Below are 18,005 nucleotides of genomic sequence, written 5' to 3'. Positions count from 1 at the left end.
GTCACCTTTAGCTAACGGACACATTGTGTTCCAATTTCCAAAAAACATCTCTGTGTTTGCTGATCTTAAAAATCTGCACTTAAAAAAAGAAATGTTTATGCTTGCTCCTGTTCTGTAGCCTGGCTTTATTGATACCTGCAGCATGAACGCATGAAGGGAAGGAGAAGGAAAAGGGATGTGTATGAACGTGCAGGCAGACCCGTGGGGTGACATTACTTTCTAATTTGCTGAGTATCTCCCTGACATCAGCTGGAAGGAGCATCAGGCTGCAGCACATGAAAAATGAACTTGCTTTATATTCATTATGTATTAAAATACTTATCAGATTTAATTACTCATTAATTGAAGGTGCCAGAATGATGTTCCAGAGCTTTATGGCCCGCTTTAACCCTAACATGAGCATTGCTTCTAATTTGTTGAAACTTTGTTTTTGTTAATACAAAGGGGCCATCCAGTTGGCACAGCAAAACATGTTAACCACTATTAGTAACCACTTTATCTTTAGCGCAAAATTTTCCAGGCTGACCCTCTTAGCAATGCATTAGCAATATAGCGTTGATGTAGTGCTCTAAGTATGTGAAAAGTAAAACTCCTCTCGTGGACACTTTCTGTCCCACTTGAGTGCAATGTGTTTGATAGTGTGAGTCATGACTCATATGTATATATATATATATATATATATATATATATATATATATATATGTGTGTGTGCGTATGTGTGTTTTTTGTATATGTATACACACACACACACACACACACACACACACACATACATATATATATATATATATATATATATATATATATATATATATATATATATACATATATATGAGGATAAAGAAAGACAACCCTTGTGCAAAGTGCTGCTGAACCATCGGGACTAAAGATAGTAGGGTGCAGGACTCGAAAAGTGTGAAGTAAAGTGAGTGTGAGTATGTGTGTTTATGTAATACACGTACATACAGTGTGCATGCAAGTGTATAGTAGTGATATGTTTGCATGTATCAGACTGCAGTCTATTTTTGGCTGCCGGTCCCCAAGGGTGAACATGAGGGAGTGGGTACTTTGCAGGCTGAAGGTCAAACGCGATGCAGTAAAGAGAGAGTGAGTGCCCCTGGCCCGCTACTCCTGCTGTGGCCTGGATATTATTCTGGTACCCCTACTGGAGTGATTCTGCGGCCTGGTGTGCTTGTTTTGCTTTTGTGTGTAACAGGAAAGAAAGCGGAAAACAATTTAAGATGACAACAGAAAGCATAATTTGGCTAAACAGAGCTGGTGATGCATTCAAGTGTTTGAAAAGATGACAGTATTTTCTTTTGCAGTGACAGGTTTTAGTCACTTTTAGACATTTTTAGACTTTAGTATCTACAGAAAGCTGAACACACACACACACACCTATTCTTAAATGCTTATTTATGGTTGCTGCATTGGCTGTTGTTTTTTTGTGGCAACTTTGATGACTCTGAACCATTTATACTGGCACTGCAGTTGCACTACACACTCTGCAGTCTTGTCATGAACAACAGGTGTCACCACTCAGTAAACGTCCATAAATGAAGGAGTCCAACAAGGAAACAAAGTGATTAAGGAGGTTTTTTCAAAGAAAGTCTCATCTTTTCAAACTGTGTGTGTGTGTGTGTGTGTGTGTGTGTGTGTGTGTGTGTGTGTGTGTGTGTGTGTGTGTGTGTGTATACACTCACGCTTGTTTTCCTGTCTAATAGTAGACCATTGTATTGCATGTACAGCATTGTACATATAATACTGTCTTTTAATTTCTTTTTCTTTTAGGATGAGATGTTTATTGAAACTAATGCAAACATACATGGAAACACTGTATGTAAGGCAAAAACAGAGTTTTTACATTTCTATCAGAGTCAGATATTTGATATGACCATCTTTATTCTACAGAACAGCCTAATCTCTCTTAGGCAAGCGCCTGTCATTTCTTTAAGTCATTTCTTTAAGTATTCTTCAGGAAAATTCTCCAGGCTTCCTGAAGGACATTCAGTTCAGTTCAGTTCATTTTTATTTCAAACATATACATTCACCAACATTTCATAAAATCATTCCATGCAGTTTGAAAAGGAGTAGACAGAAGTATATACTTATTTAGCCCTACCCCCTCAGGTTTATATCCTCATCATCTAAATTTGAACAACAAAAATGTATACAATGCCTTCAACTTAGAACATAACGTCACTCAAAAAAAATAAACATTTTCTCATGTTCAACTAAAACTATATTTAGATTTGCTAATTTGTAGAAGAAAATAAAAATCAGTTTGATTGCTGTCTTGGGTTAATTCTTATACTTATTTAAAATTTATTTTTTGAGTTTTATTTTAAACTGGTTTATATCACTACTGACCTTTATTTCTTCTTTTAACTCATTCCAAAATTTAACTCCCGCTATTGAAATAGACATCCTTTTCAATGTTGTTCTTACTCTTTGTAATTTTAAATTCCACTTCCCTCTAAAATTATACCTCCCTTCTCTTTCTAAGAACCATTTACTTATTTCGATTGGGAGCACTAACATTCAAAGCTCTTCTTTGAATGTTTGCTGAATTTTGTTATGCATTGTCAAGATGATCCCACGCTGCTTCAATAATCAGGTCTAAATTTGGATTTATCACTCAATAGGACCCGTTGCCACTGATTTTCAGTCCAGTTCTTGTGTATTTGGCATACCCTGTCCTTTTCTCCCTGTTTCTTTGCCATAAGAATGGCTTCTTCACACCCACCCTTCCACTGAGACCATTTCTCCATGAAGCTTCAGAGAACAACCAACACTAGCTGAATAAACTGAGGGAGCACTGACACAGATCTATCAGGTTCTGTGTCAGGACATGAGTTTTAGATACTGTTCATCTGCCGTAGATAGTTTTTATAGTGCTGTCATTAATTATTTTTCGCTCCACTTGTCCAATTTGCTCTGCTGAGATATGCCAAGTTTTCAGCTAAAAGCTGTTTGGGAATCAGCTTATTGGTGCAGAAATACAATTTTATGCTTATCAAACTTTGACATTCTTTGTACATTTAAATAATGAAATTGAAACAAATTGTGTTTTTTAATCACAGGTTGCTGAATGATACAATTAAAAATCAGCTCTTTACTAAGTTGTCTGTTATGTGTTGACATAGCACTGGTTTAACCCTTGAGTTAGGCACTTTTTAAATTCTTGAATTATTCATACTGGTTAAGTGGCTTAAAAAATCATCTGAAAATGGTCAGGGGCAAGGACTGGACTGAAAATGAATGAAAAAGTTTAAATTAATCAGTAATAAAACTTTTTAAACATTTAAAATTCAGGTGAGTATTTAGAAGAACGTGCCTACAAGTAGTTTGACGCTTTGCATATGTTTATGCATATGCACTGCCCTAATGTCCACAGTGTAATATGGGCATATAAGTACAAGAAAAAAGAAAACAACAAGCTTAAAATTAGGCCATATCTGTACTAAATCATTGTGCGTAACTTCTGGCACATTTTAACACTGCTCTGATCCTTAAAACAAAGTCTGCTGACCCGGTTTTAGTTTGAAAGCTTTGAGGTGTTGTTTTAAATCTGGATGAAAACACATTTGTGTGCATGTAAGCCCAGGACAAAAAAATCTTCAATCATCCGCTTTGTGGAATGACAAGGGATCCCTGTTCGCTAGTGCATAATGACAAATATGGAGCTAAATTAGAGCTTGAACACATGAATAGTATTAGGGGTTAAGAGGTTTGATTACAGTTGCATTAATTTGCCAGTAGATTTTCCCTTAGGCTCTTACATTGATGTGCTTGACTGATTAGAAAATATGAGTGAGAGAAAGTCTTCTGTAAGCCATCCTGTCTTTGAAGGGTTTGCTGTGTCATCAGGAGATGTTGCTTTTACAAAAATTAAACAGAAAAAAGACATCTTTGGTTGTAAACCCTTTGTAATCACCAGCTCTATTGGAGATGAGAAAAGGTGATTAGTAATTATAATTTGATTACATATTTCCTAATCTAAGATTAACAGATTATCATTGCTAGTTTAGTGCCATAGCCATCAAATTTTTAATTTTACTGCTTTTATTTTAATATTTCACCTTCATGAATTTACTAAGACAGTCACTTAAGCCCAAAATGCAAATGAGAACAAATATATCCACTAATTAAATTGCATTGTTACGATCCACTGTCAGCTTGTTAAACTGTTTTACGGGCTAACCTGTAAAGGCTGCAACCAGAGATATTTTGTATTTTCTAATTAGTTAATTATTTTTTTTGACTTTTTGATTTTAATTCTGTTTAGTTTAGTTAGTTTCCAGAGCAGTGTTTCTGGTCTCAGTTTAGTTTTTATTGTGTGGAAATGTTTAGTTTAATTTTTATTACTTTCAGCGCTAGTTTTTTTCTTTGTAATTATGATTTTATGGCAGGCATGTGTCAGAGGCAAGATTTGTTTAAAATCAGTACAGGTGTCACTTTAAAAACACAGAAGATTTTAACTCACAATCTTATAGACATCCAGTCTCAATAAACATTGTTGATCAGCGTCTCATTAGGTAAATTTGAATAGAATTTTACCAGACTGACAAATATTAAAACTAAGATTATTACCTCTATATTTTTATTTTTAGTTCGTTTTCCAAGTTCACAAAATTGCTTCAGTTAGTTACATTTTTTTGTCAAAAGTTAGGGTTTTTTTTGTTGTTAATTAATTTTTTTACAGCTAGTTTTAGTTTTTTCGTCTCTAGTTAACTATAATGACCTCTTCTGAAACACTGTAAAATGCATTGAAACCTCTACACAAAGAAACGTAGTTCCCTAAGCCCTTCTCAGACGTGGTTTTATTAAGATCTGTTTGACATTTACATGGATCAGCTCCCTTTCTGAGTAAAATTAAATTTGCTGAACTGTTTTGTCAAACACTGGGGACTCATTTTCCCCTAATATCATTTAACAGGGTCAAATAGATGTGAAATAATTTGAGTGTTGATTTGACAACAAAGGGGGTGACACCGTAATGAACTTTTTGATGAAGTCTTATGAAGGAGGCTTGAAAATGGTTGGTCTCAGTGGAGCCTTTATGATTAAGATGACACAGCTGTCTGCTGATGGTAATGGGTGTTTTAGCTCTACAAACCTAACTGCTTATTGATAGTTGAGATGTTCTTGGGTGTACAAAACTATTTGTGAGAATTGGATGACCAAGCTAAGGAAATAAATATTATTACTGAAGTTATTGCAGTTGAGATTTTGTCACAAGATATGATACCTACAGATGGATGTTTTGTTCTTCACCAAAGTGGTCAAACTGGTCATTGCTACAGACGGTTGCTTTGTAGTGCTAGTTTCTTTCACTGACTCCTTGTTAATTCTGAAAACTTCTTCAGTTTTTGCACTTTTCCTCCCTAAAGATGTCAAAGTGTCATGTCTGAGGAGTATCTCCTGTTTTTGTTCTTCTTTCTGTGGTCAAGAAAAAAACAGAGGTGAACACTGGAGTGTTTTAACAGCACAGTATAAATGGAGGGATGAGAAACAGTGAAGAGCAAAGGTCCAAAATGTTGTTGTTAGTATGATTATGAGTAACTTGGATATAACTGACAGCTCTCCTCATTCTCTTGGCTGTATGCTATCTATCTTCCTGTCATAATGGTCATGGATTCATCTAACCAGTTTAGCATTCCTCTCTTTTTGTTTTTCCCCAACTTCCTATTATGCAACTTTGTTCTTCACAACTGCAGGGTCTTTGAAATCTTCCTGGCTTTTACAGTAGCTTGTTTTTGGACAGTCTTTGTGCCTTTCCTGCGGTCCTTCCAGATGTCCTGTCTGTTTGGTTTTTTCTCTCTCTGTCACGCTTGGCACGTCTTCTGCCTTTAGGCCTTTCTTTCTCCTTCACTTCCACTACTTCAGGCTTTTCTCTCACAAATTTGGGGAGGTGGATTGTTTTGCCTAAGGGATCTGTGGGGTTGCTTTTCCTCACAAGATGGGGGCCGCAGATATTTTATGACTTTCGCTCTGTGTTACCATATGTCTGCTCCACCGACAGCATGTACTGTTTGAGACTCAAAGATGTGATCTTTCATTCTTTGAAGATTGTTGGGCTTTGGAAGAACCCTCTCCATTGCCTTCCTGATTGTCTCATCTAGTAGAAAGACAAAACGTCTTTCTACTAGATGAGACAAAGCAAAAAGCAAGGTTTGCCATTTTTTTAAAATAAATAATACTTAGTACTAAATAATAATTATATCATAATTATGAATAATAATTATTTCCTCAGGACTATCCAGTGGCCTTGTAGATAAAAGAGATTGGATCCGTTCCAATTTTTAATTAAGCCACTAAATACCACTGCTTCAGAGGGAAAAGTATTGTTAAATTTTAAAAAAAAATCAGTTTCTGAGCATCAGGAGACCCTCAAAATGATCCTTGAAATACTCGTTCTGTGTGCCAACCACATGCCTGATCGCATCATCAGAATTCCCTACAAAGGTGAGTTGTTCAGCTCCTTCTTGTAGCTTCCTGGATAGCGGGTATGCAGTAGAGCCGTTATTTGCAACATCCTGCAATTATGAAGTGCATCTGTGAAAAAAGTATGTTTGTTGGCTTTGCTGTGATGTTGCACCTGCTGTAAAAGGGTCGATAGAGAGGAGCAGCAACACCTGAGTAAAAAGATTAAAACTGACCTGATCACTGCATTATTCACAAGTTAAAACTTGTGGTCCAAGATGCTGTAGAACACATTACAAAGTCGTTTTCACATTTTTGCTAACTCTCAAAACTATAAAAGTTTCATGCTGATCTTAGTAACTGTAACAGAGCCTCCTTATCTGTGTGGACACATTAACAGATGTGGCTATGAGGTAGGATGCAGATGACATTCCCCAGGAAAGCAAAATAGTCCATCAAAGCAAACTGCAGCAGAATATTAACTTATTATTTTTTAAATCGACAGCATTTGGTGTTTTTGAAATTTAACATTATTTCAAGTTAGAATTGAAGTAAATGGGCATGATGCACGAAGTAGAAGGGAGATTTAATGCTGACCTGTTAAAACATTTGTATCATTACGTTTGATTAGAAAACGTGAGGCTGCAAACACATTGAATTCATTAAACGTTTTTACAATATTGTTTAATGTTACAATATTCTTGTTAACACTGTGGTTGTATGTTTAAGTTCTAAATATGATAAGTTGAAGCTTTTAATTGGACAAAATAAGTAACTTTTTGTGCTCATTACTTGTTGTGGAAATTCTTTAGCACTATCGTTTTATTCTTTTTTTCATTTAATCTGACTTGTTAGGTTTATATTTGCATTTGAGAGACAAATGGTACAATATTGTAATATCTCCAATGCCACATTAAAAATATCTTAGCACATAAATGTCATTCAGTTACCCTGCGATTTAATAAATCCCACAGCTAATCAAAGCCACTTACATAAATCTGTGATGTAATATTTTAAAAGCTCAAACATAAATATATCTACTTACATCCTTATATACCCTCATCGTGGTTAAACAGTCTTGTTTTGCTGTTTTGTACACCGCCTCCCCCACACCTTCAAAAGAGCTTAGTGGAAATAATTTTTAGCTCTTTGATGTGTGATTATGACTGGTTTTATGTACGGCTGCTTTGATGAAAATGATGGCTTTTCTTCCACACACGCATCTCGCCCCGCCCTCGCCTACTACACAAGGCTTGATTATGACACTCTAAGATTTACAGTGCTATGTAAGACATTGCGTTATTTGTTCTTAGTCATGCTCTTGCGATTCTATTTAAATCCAGATTATTTTGCGGTTCAATCAGTCTAAAAACAGAAATGTTCTGTGGGTGATTTCAAGAATAGCAGTCTAAGTACAACAATAGAGTATGAGCGCCTTTTTAACTGATGCAGAGTATAAACGGACTCTTATGAACGAGGAACAAAAGTAATCATGCAGTCCGTGAAATTGAACGAGGCGATTGCTTTTAGGCAAGAATGTGTCAAATTAACAAGCCGAAACAAACCCATAAATAAATAAGAAGTTTAGTAAAGCTGATAGTGAGAAATAAATGAAAATATGTTATAATATTATAATAATGGAAAGCATCCACTGTGTTGTATATCCAGGATGGTTACTTGTGCCTAGTTTTAAAAACTTTGTTTCTATCCTCCATATTTTTGATTTTTTTACTTTTTCACTTGCTTGCATAACTTTTTGTTGTCTTAATGTAACCACCAGCTCCCCTCTGAGTTTGCTTTTGAAGCATTGTTGTTGGAGGAGAGTTGGAGCAAACGGCATTTAAAACGATTTCTGTATACAGAAAAGGACTGTTGATGCTGTTGCTGATGTTTTGTCGTGGAGTATGTTTTTGTTGTGTTTCCTTTTGTTTTGGTCCCTTATTTAGCTTTGTTTGTTCATTTCTGTTCCCATCATTGTTCATTCCCGCCCACGAGCGCTCTCTTTGGTATCATTGTCTACTTTTCACCATCTCCATCATGCTGCCTATTGACTGTACTCAGGTTAATGGCAGCTGGGGGCAGGTGTGGCATTCTGTTGTTAGTACGCTTTTGAGCATTTGTTGGTTTGATAATTATTTGGTTGTGTGAAATGGATCTTAAGCTTAAGCATAAACATTTCCTACTTTATTTAAATTTAGTGTGCTCAGTCTGCAATCTCATTGCACCAGTGCACCACTTGTGCCCATCTCAGCTGCCATTAGAATCCCATAGCTTTCAATTAGATCTGAAAGAATAGAGCGCTCATCCATCCTCTGGTGAACAGTCTTATGATTTCTTTCTTTCTCTTTGTTTGCTTGCCTTGGAAAATGGTACCCATTTCTCAGAATACAATGTTGTCTTCAAAGCTTTGAAACTGCCTCAGGTCCCTCCCTGTTTTTTCTTCTTCTTCTTCTTTGTTATGTTTCCTTTAGCAGCGGTGTTGCCTGCATATGGGTCGACGAGTCCGCCTAGCCCAATCCAAAGATTTGACCTGATTTCAAAGCAATCAGTGGAACCATCGGCACGTGTCACTCTGTGTTTCCTCCTCCTCTCGCTCTGTCTCTGTCCTCCCCACAGAGCTATACGGCAGCTCATCTCTCCAGCTCCTAAGCTGCTGGACGGGGTTAAAATGCTGAACAGCTGCTGGTGGCCCACCAGATGTGGGCTGTGGACCAAAAACATACTGTGCAGTCAATTCTCATATTTGTTATGCAGTTTGCAAAAAGCAGTCTTTACAGAAAGCTGTTTTTCTTATTTCATTTCTTAACAAATTTGCATGTTATCATAATTGAAATGCACCACACTAAAGAATGTATTTAATAAAACATGTTTAATAGATAACTATAAATAGCTATTAAGTCGAACTATAAAACTAGGAATGTCTGTGACCAGTTGACTAGACAAATAAATATTTGCTGCCCTTCCTTAGTCGGTTAAAATAATTATTTCTATTATATTAATGTATAAAAGCAGGTAACTGTAAACTGTAAATGGGAAACAATTGAATGGGAAGTTGTTAACAAACAAGCTGATAATACTGATGACAGTCATGGTAACAATCATAGTTCTGCAGCACTCGATTCAGAAAATTGACATTTGTAGAGTGTCGGTGCAAAAATCTTGAGCAGTGATCTATTAAAACGTCTGCAAAAATAAGTGGAAATACAATATATAAGGCAAAAATAGAATGTGAACAATTCTAACAAGCTTCAACACCGATGGAACTGCTTTACCCGAGCTTTCTTGTAATTTCCTTAAGTCGTCTTCAGGAATAGTTCTCAGGGCTTCTTGAACAACATTCAGAGCTATTCTTTGGATGTTGGCTGCCTTTTGTTGTGTTCTCTGTCAAGATGATCCCACACTGCTTCAATAATGTTGATGTCCGGGCTCTGGGAAGATCAATCCATTACTGATAGTGTTCCATCCATTGTGCGTTTTTCTATCCAGATACACTTTTATTGTGGTGTGTTTGGGATCATTGTCAGGTTATAAAATGAAGCCATTGCAAATCAGGTTCTTCACATTTTTAAGGACACACTGTACACCATGCCAAGACATGCCAAGTTTGGGGGTAATAGAGTAGGCCTTTGAGAATCAGCTTGTTAATGCAAAAATATTATTTTATGCTTGTGAAACTGTGTTATCTTAGCATTTTTCATAGATTTACAGTTTAAAATGGTTATTTGCTAAGTCTGTTATGTGTAGACACAGCACTGGTTAGGTTAGGTGAGTTGAGGTTGCAGATGCACAGCAATTGTGGTCAATTATAAAGGAGTTTAAATAGCATTCCATATGTAAAATGTAGAAGTGGACATGGATAAGAGTGCCAGCTGAGCCTTCAGCTGATGTCGGCTAGCACTGAGATCAGCTAATTTGCCAGGATTGCTGTTGCTTTGGTGTATCGTTATCTCACAAGTTAATGTTGGCACGGCTATTCTCCAGATAGGGTACATTAGAGAATTTCAAGATGTCAAACTTGCTTTCAAATCTGTGACCACTACATATTTAATGACAATAAATTTTAAGGGGAAAAATGAATAATTTAAGAGTAACTTTCAAAAATGCTGATCTGTCAGCAGCTGTCATCAGATTTTGATTTATCTAGCTAAATCTTGATTGTAAGTACGTGATATGAGCTTTTTTACATCTGAACCCTACCCAGGAGTGCAGTGCACATATTGAAATTCTGTTTGCATAGGTGCATGTACAGATTTCCCATGTTAACAGGCTCATTTCTGTTAATTAGGAGAAAATAGTTACAGTCAGATTTGACCTTTGGGAGTTGTGCCTATCACTGTTAATTAAAGTTTGATTGCCAGAAGTCATGTAAAACTCTCGTCTATCAGCATATTTCACATCTGAATGACTTCAGCAGCTTCATCATCCTCCCCTCAATTTTCTGAGCTCAATTGCAGAATTCAAACCACCAGATTAAAAAGAGAAAAAACGTTTGGGGCTTTGAAGCAGTGTTGATGGAGGCTACTTGTTTTCATCGTTTCTGTTGTGTGCTCATCTTCAGGTTTTGACGCTGTACTTTGCACACAGCAGGACCCTGCTCTCTTTCACTCTGTTTCACTCATCCCCTCACTACTTTTATTCCCTCTACGCCAGCTCTGCCTCTCTGTGCTATTCTGTCCTCCCTCGCGCTGTCTCACCTACACTCTGTAGGTCTGTCTCTCTGCCCTGTAGACATTCTTTTATCCTCCCATCCCTCTGTCTCCCTCTGGCTCCCTGCGCCTGTACTTGGCTGCTTGCTATAAAAATAGCTTGGCCTAGATTACAGCAGCTGCATTGGCGCTGGCACTACAGTTGGTTTGGCTGGGCCAAGTGAGGTAGCCTGTTGTAATAAGAGGTTGGCAGTGAAGAGATGGAGTGCATGTGTGTATGCGTGCATGTGTTTGTGTGTAAACATATACTAACGCGTGTCTTTGTGTTCATTTTTAATACACAGGCAATATACAGTATACTGTATATTTGCATGCAGTTATTAGTTGTGTTTGTGCAGAGAAGGTTATATATGTGCATGTGCATGCATGTGTGCGTATTATGAGCATGCGTGTATCAGCCCACCAATGGTGATCCACTGCCCTGATTCCCCCCCGCGCCCCGCCCCGCTCCACTGCAGAGCTCCACTTCAGAATACAAATTGTGTTCGTCAGTGAGTCTCAGACAGTGTCTCATCCTTTGAGCATCTCTGCTGCCTCTCCGTAAACTCCTCTCCTCATCTCTTATGAAGTGCATTGTGCACATTAGCTGGATTGCTATCCTATTGACTGCACTTTATGTGATAATTGCATGTATAGCCACTTATTTATACTTGGTCATAAAGAAGCGAGGTTTAAGTTAAAAACAAAACACATTAGCTTACCAGGGGTTTACATTTCCTAAATCTAACCGTTTTCTTGGCATTTATCTTTACACTTTATATTTAGACACTGTTCTGTCAATATCTGCCTATAAAAAGAGACAACCGTACTGCAGCTTTTACTGTGTCACTACTAAATTAGCTGCAGCTTAAGCAAACAGATTAAACTTGACAGAATATTTCTATTTTAGGAAATGCACTTTGGAGTTGCTGGTGGACATATTTTGTTACCTTGCCAACAGTCTTTAAGTGAAGCTAAATTTATAGACCGCTGGCGGAATCCAGATATTAACCGTACAGATGTAAGAGTGGTATCAGTTTTCTCATCTTGGCCTCAGGAAGATTTTTGTATGAGATGGAATTTATGGAAGCATATACATACAACGTACCTCAGTAAATTGAATCTATAAAACAAGATGCTGACCATAACAGCATTGTTCCTTATAGCTAACAATAGACCAGAACACCTACAGTTCTGCTGTTAACCCTCTAAAGTGCCAGCATTTGAAAGGAAAAAGTGTGATTGAAAAACGTAGTGTTCCTCAGGTTTTTTCTTTCAGATTTTTATATAAGCCTTTATATTTTCCTGCACAAAGTCTTGTTTGGGCTCTCTTCATCCTGTGAGATCTAACAGAGAGAATTGTGAATGAGGAGAGGAGAATTGAGAATGAGGAGGAGCAGAGCTGCAGAATGAGGCCAGAGAGGAAGAAAAGTGCTTCATCATCCGCGGCGATCCATCCTACTTATCAGCTGCGACAAAACAGATCAAAGGAAGCTGCGCTTCAGTAGCCGAAAACAACACATGCAGTGGTCTGTACGGTTTGTTGATGCCAGTGGCCACAGCAGCGCTCCTTTAACCTTGACCCACGACATTCATGTGAACTAATTATTTAGGTCTGATTTAGCACCATTCCTTACTTCGTTATTTTTAAATTTAACAGACCTAATTCTACTCATATGTGTTGCTTCTGTACATTTTCTTCTTAAACATAAATTTTTGGACATACTTTTAAATCAAATCCCCATTTTATTTATATATATATATATATATAAATAAAATGGGGATTTGATTTAAAAGTATGTCCAAAAATTTATGGCAGTTTCCATACCTGAGGCCTTAGAAACTGCCAAGCAAAGACTCACAGCCTTGGCCAGCCGCTTGAGGAGGTACACCAGAGAGATAGAAGGCAGGAGAATAAACCAGCTGTTCTCCACAGAACCAGCAAAGGTGTACTCTCAGTGGCAAGGGAACAATAACAGAACAGCACCACCAAGGCTGGAGACGGAGCAATACTGGAAGAGCATATGGGAGAAGGACGCAACCCATAACGGCAATGCTCAGTGGCTAGTGGATCTGAGGGCAGACCACAGCGACCTCCCTGAACAGGGTCCAGTAACCATCACAGTGGCAGATATCCAAGAAAGGGTCTCCAGTATGAAGAGTTGGACAGCACCAGGCCCCGACATGGTTCATGCCTACTGGCTGAAGAAGCTGACTGCACTCCACGAGCGTCTGGCAGCACAAATGAATCAGCTGCTAGTTAACGAGAGACACCCGGAATGGCTAACCGAAGGTCGGACGGTCCTGATCCCCAAGGACCCCAAGAAGGGACCGGTCCCATCCAACTACCGACCAATAACCTGCCTCAGTACTACATGTACTACAGTACTACATGGAAGCTCCTGTCAGGCATCATATCGGCTAAGACGAACAGGCACATGGGTCAATACATGAGCGGGGCACAGAAAGGGATTGGAAAGAATACCAGAGGCGCAAAACACCAGCTACTGGTAGACAGAACAGTCAGCCGAGACTGCAAGACCAGACTGACCAACATGTGCACAGCCTGGATTGATTACAAGAAGGTCTATGACTCAATGCCCCACAGCTGGATACTAGAATGCCTAGAATTGTACAAGATCAACAGGACCCTAAGAGCCTTCATCAGGAACTCAATGGGGATGTGGCGTACAACACTAGAGGCCAACTTCAAGCCCATAGCACAATTCACCATCAAGTGTGGGATCTACCAAGGAGATGCTCTGTCCCCACTGCTGTTCTGCATAGGCCTGAATCCCCTCAGTGAGATCATTAACAAGACTGGCTACGGATACCGACTACGGAACGGAGCAGTTGTCAGCCACCTCCTGTACATGGATGACATCAAGCTGTATGCCAAGAGTGAACGAGACATCGATTCACTGATCCACACCACCAGGATATACAGCAATGACATCGGGATGTCATTCGGGCTGGAGAAGTGTAGTCGGATGATAACAAAGAGAGGGAAGGTAGTCAGAACTGAGGGGATTGAACTACCAGAAGGCAACATTGCAGACATAGAAGACAGTTACAAGTACCTGGGAATCCCGCAGGCGAATGGGAACCATGAAGAGGCAGCTAGGAAAGCTGCAACCACCAAGTACCTGCAGAGGGTCAGGCAAGTCCTGAGGAGTCAGCTGAACGGTAAGAACAAGATCCGGGCTATCAACACCTACGCCCTGCCCGTGATCAGGTACCCAGCTGGTATAATAAGTTGGCCAAAGGAGGAGATAGAAGCCACTGACATAAAGACAAGAAAGCTCTTTACCATGCATGGAGGGTTTCACCCCAAGTCTAGCACCCTGAGGTTGTACGCTAAGCGGAAGGAAGGGGGCCGGGGACTGGTGAGTGTCAGCACCACAGTCCAGGATGAGACAACGAACATCCAAGAATACATTGGGAAGATGGCCCCAACTGACCGAGTGCTCAGTGAATACCTCAGGCAGCAGAAACCCAAGAAAGAGGAGGGAGACGAGGAACCATCATGGAAGGACAGGCCCCTGCACGGTATGTACCACCGGCAGATAGAGGAGGTGGCTGATATCCAGAAATCCTACCAGTGGCTGGACAAAGCTGGACTGAAAGACAGCACAGAGGCACTAATCATGGCAGCACAAGAACAAGCTCTGAGTACAAGATCCATAGAGGCTGGGGTCTATCACACCAGGCAAGACCCCAGGTGCAGGCTGTGTAAAGATGCCCCAGAGACAATCCAGCACTTAACAGCAGGGTGCAAGATGCTAGCAGGCAGGGCATACATGGAACGCCATAACCAAGTGGCCGGCATAGTATACAGAAACATCTGTGCCGAGTATGGCCTGGAAGTTCCGAGGTCAAAATGGGAGACACCCCCAAGGGTGGTGGAGAATGACCGAGCTAAGATCCTGTGGGACTTCCAGATACAGACGGACAAAATGGTGGTGGCTAACCAACCGGACATAGTGGTGGTGGACAAACAGAAGAAGACGGCTGTAGTGATCGATGTAGCGGTTCCAAATGACAGCAACATCAGAAAGAAGGAACACGAGAAGCTGGAGAAATACCAAGGGCTCAGAGAAGAGCTCGAGAGGATGTGGAGGGTGAAGGTAACGGTGGTCCCCGTGGTAATCGGAGCACTAGGTGCGGTGACTCCCAAGCTAGGTGAGTGGCTCCATCAGATCCCGGGAACAACATCGGAGATCTCTGTCCAGAAGAGCGCAGTCCTGGGAACAGCTAAGATACTGCGCAGGACCCTCAAGCTCCCAGGCCTCTGGTAGAGGACCCGAAATATATATATGTATATATATATATATTTTTTTTTTTAGTTCATGTTATTAATAATCTGAACTTCTCGCCAAAGCTAAAGGGAGAGCCTGCGGTGGTACCTGAAATGTAATGTGTTATCATTTCAATGTGGAGTGTCAGATCCCCTTTTTTATCTGTCGTCCTCAGTGCATCATTGTAAATATAACCATCTATTCATTTGTTTCTGCTTGTCCAGTTTGGGCAGCATGGTGGTGCAGTAAGTAACTGTGGTTCAGCTAGAAGATCCTGGGTTTAAATCTAAGGGCTGGCTGGGGGCCTATCTCTGCAGAGATTTGGTTGTGGGTACTCCAGCTTCCTCCTACAGTACAAAGATGTGCATGGATTTACAGAAGTAGCCCCAGACTCACATGCAGGTTGGTTATCACCAGCATGTGTGCTACATACTGTAAGTGGTAAATTTGCAGTGCCACATGGTATAATATACTGTTTTACAGTATGTTACAATATTCCAGATGTAATAATTGATTAGTTCCAGGCAGAAAAGACCTAATCTCTGTTTATCTGCAAATATTTGTTTTGCTGATCTTTCTGTTAACAAGAAGTGAAACTTACTTTTTTTTTAGCTTTGACCCAAAGCTTTGTAAATAGGGGAAAGTGAAAAGAGAATTTTCCAAGAGGGCATAAATAAATGATCACAACCTCTGGCAAACTTAGACTACATTAGATTCAAATAAACAGAGCTGATTCAAAAGAAAAGACGACATATGCGTTCCGCTTTATCACTCCTCTGCGTGTGATTAATGAGCTGTGGGAGTGCTTTTGATGTAACATCTAAACCTGTCAGGTATCATCACCAGCGCTGCCTGCTCGTACTACCATGACTTGAAAGACTAAAACAGTTTCAATCTCAACAGATGAAGCAGCTGACGGTGCTTTTCAGACAAGGTCAACATGTTACTGTGTCTGATATGTGGTGTTTTGTGGCTTTTACAGGGGAATTTTTCCAGACCGAGTGACTGACACTGTCTGCTGGAGGAATGTCACAGTCATCCATAAATATCTTTCTCATGTTCTCCGTCTGCTCAGTGTGGACAATGCTTGACACACACAGACAGAAATAGCCCTCACGGCCCAGAGCCTTAATATTAATGGCTTATAGGGACTTTGTTGTCTCGGCTGGTTAGGCAATTATTATTATGAAATGGAGTGCTGGAGAGACAGATGATCTGAGTGATGGAAAGAAGACAAGGTGCGTTAGCATTTTACGCAATGGCATAATGTCTGTGGAATCTGGAAAATGATTGGTCTTCAACTGGAATGGAAACTCAGTCTATCAGTATAATCAAGGAGCTGTGGCAGTATCACCAGCTTCATCAGCTGCTTTATTGTGAGTCATAAAGAGCCACAGTACCACTAAAGTACAAACCAGTAACTGAAAAGTTCTTAAAAAGTTTTTGAGGCATTCCAGTGAAAGAGAAGCATCTTTTCTGCTGACAAAATAAGGTATATCTATTAACAGCATGCAGGCAGACATCGGCATGATGGGCTTTTAGGCTTGTTGTTTGTCTGTATATTCCTATTCTCATGAAGTCACAGACCATGTCAACTGAAGGCAGAAAACAACTGACATCCGTGGTTATGCAATTGTGGCTTGACAAGGCAAAAAATAAAGTGGCAGATGCCTTCAACGGAAAACATATTTTTCATTCACAGTGCTGATGGTAAGCCAGTAATCAGAGTGTATGTAATGTGCTGTGTTGGGCAGAAAAACTACACAAACACAGCTTGTATAGGATTGCACTTTAACAATTGATTTTCACAAGTGACAGCACATGTTAATAGACATCAATATACCAGAAATATAAGGTGCAAACATTATAGCAGAACTGCTCATTTACATCTGTAGTCCCGGAGCAGGTCGCATAAGAACTTTATAATAAACAAAGACATGTAGCTGTGAGTCTTGTGTAACTTGATACTGCTTGAAATCATGCTGGACTAAAATGGATGCTGTGGATTAAGAGAATATTCAGCAGCAGAAAGTCCAAACCATACACCTCCACGCTCCAGTATACTGACTATAACCTTGTGATCTGAGATGTATTTAATTAATTTAATGTCTATTTCTGGAAAGGTAATGTTGAATCAGTTTCTCGCTTTTATTGTAAGATGATATTTTGTCTTCTCTCCTCTCTGACTCCCTGAAGAAGTGAACCGTAACGGCACAGTTGAAGATCTCTCATGCTGGACTTAAACTGGTGCTTATACAGCTTCTGCTCTCATTGTCCACCCCATATTTGTTGTCAGTATATCACAAAGACATCAGGGGTAAACAAGATTTCCTTCTTAATGAATGGGTTGGTCTGTGTGACTCTGATGCTGGTGTTGTTTGACGTAAACATGGACTGATTTTTTTTTTTTCAAAGATGGTTGTGACACATTTTTCTCCTTCAACCCCGCGAACACAAAAGACAATTGTAATAAAAATAAAACGCAACAAAAGCGGAATAAACCGGCCGGTGAATTCTGCAGTGCACCCTGCACGGTTCGTCAAGCTCTACAGTGGCGTAAAACAAGACGAACGTGAGGATGGTAATGACGTCAATG

General features: G+C 39.5%; 1 protein-coding gene across 4 annotated transcripts in view; it reads left to right on the top strand.

The window, feature by feature from the left end:
* Positions 1-18,005, top strand: part of rcan3 (regulator of calcineurin 3) — a 46,628-nt gene that overhangs the window by 4,868 nt on the left and 23,755 nt on the right. The gene's annotated exons all lie outside the window — the stretch shown is intronic.

Source organism: Pelmatolapia mariae, linkage group LG16_19 (assembly GCF_036321145.2).
Source record: "Pelmatolapia mariae isolate MD_Pm_ZW linkage group LG16_19, Pm_UMD_F_2, whole genome shotgun sequence".
NCBI classification, from domain to species: Eukaryota; Metazoa; Chordata; class Actinopteri; order Cichliformes; family Cichlidae; genus Pelmatolapia; species Pelmatolapia mariae.
The sequence above is the reverse complement of the archived record's forward strand: the minus strand, read 5'-3'. Positions and strand labels throughout refer to the sequence as shown.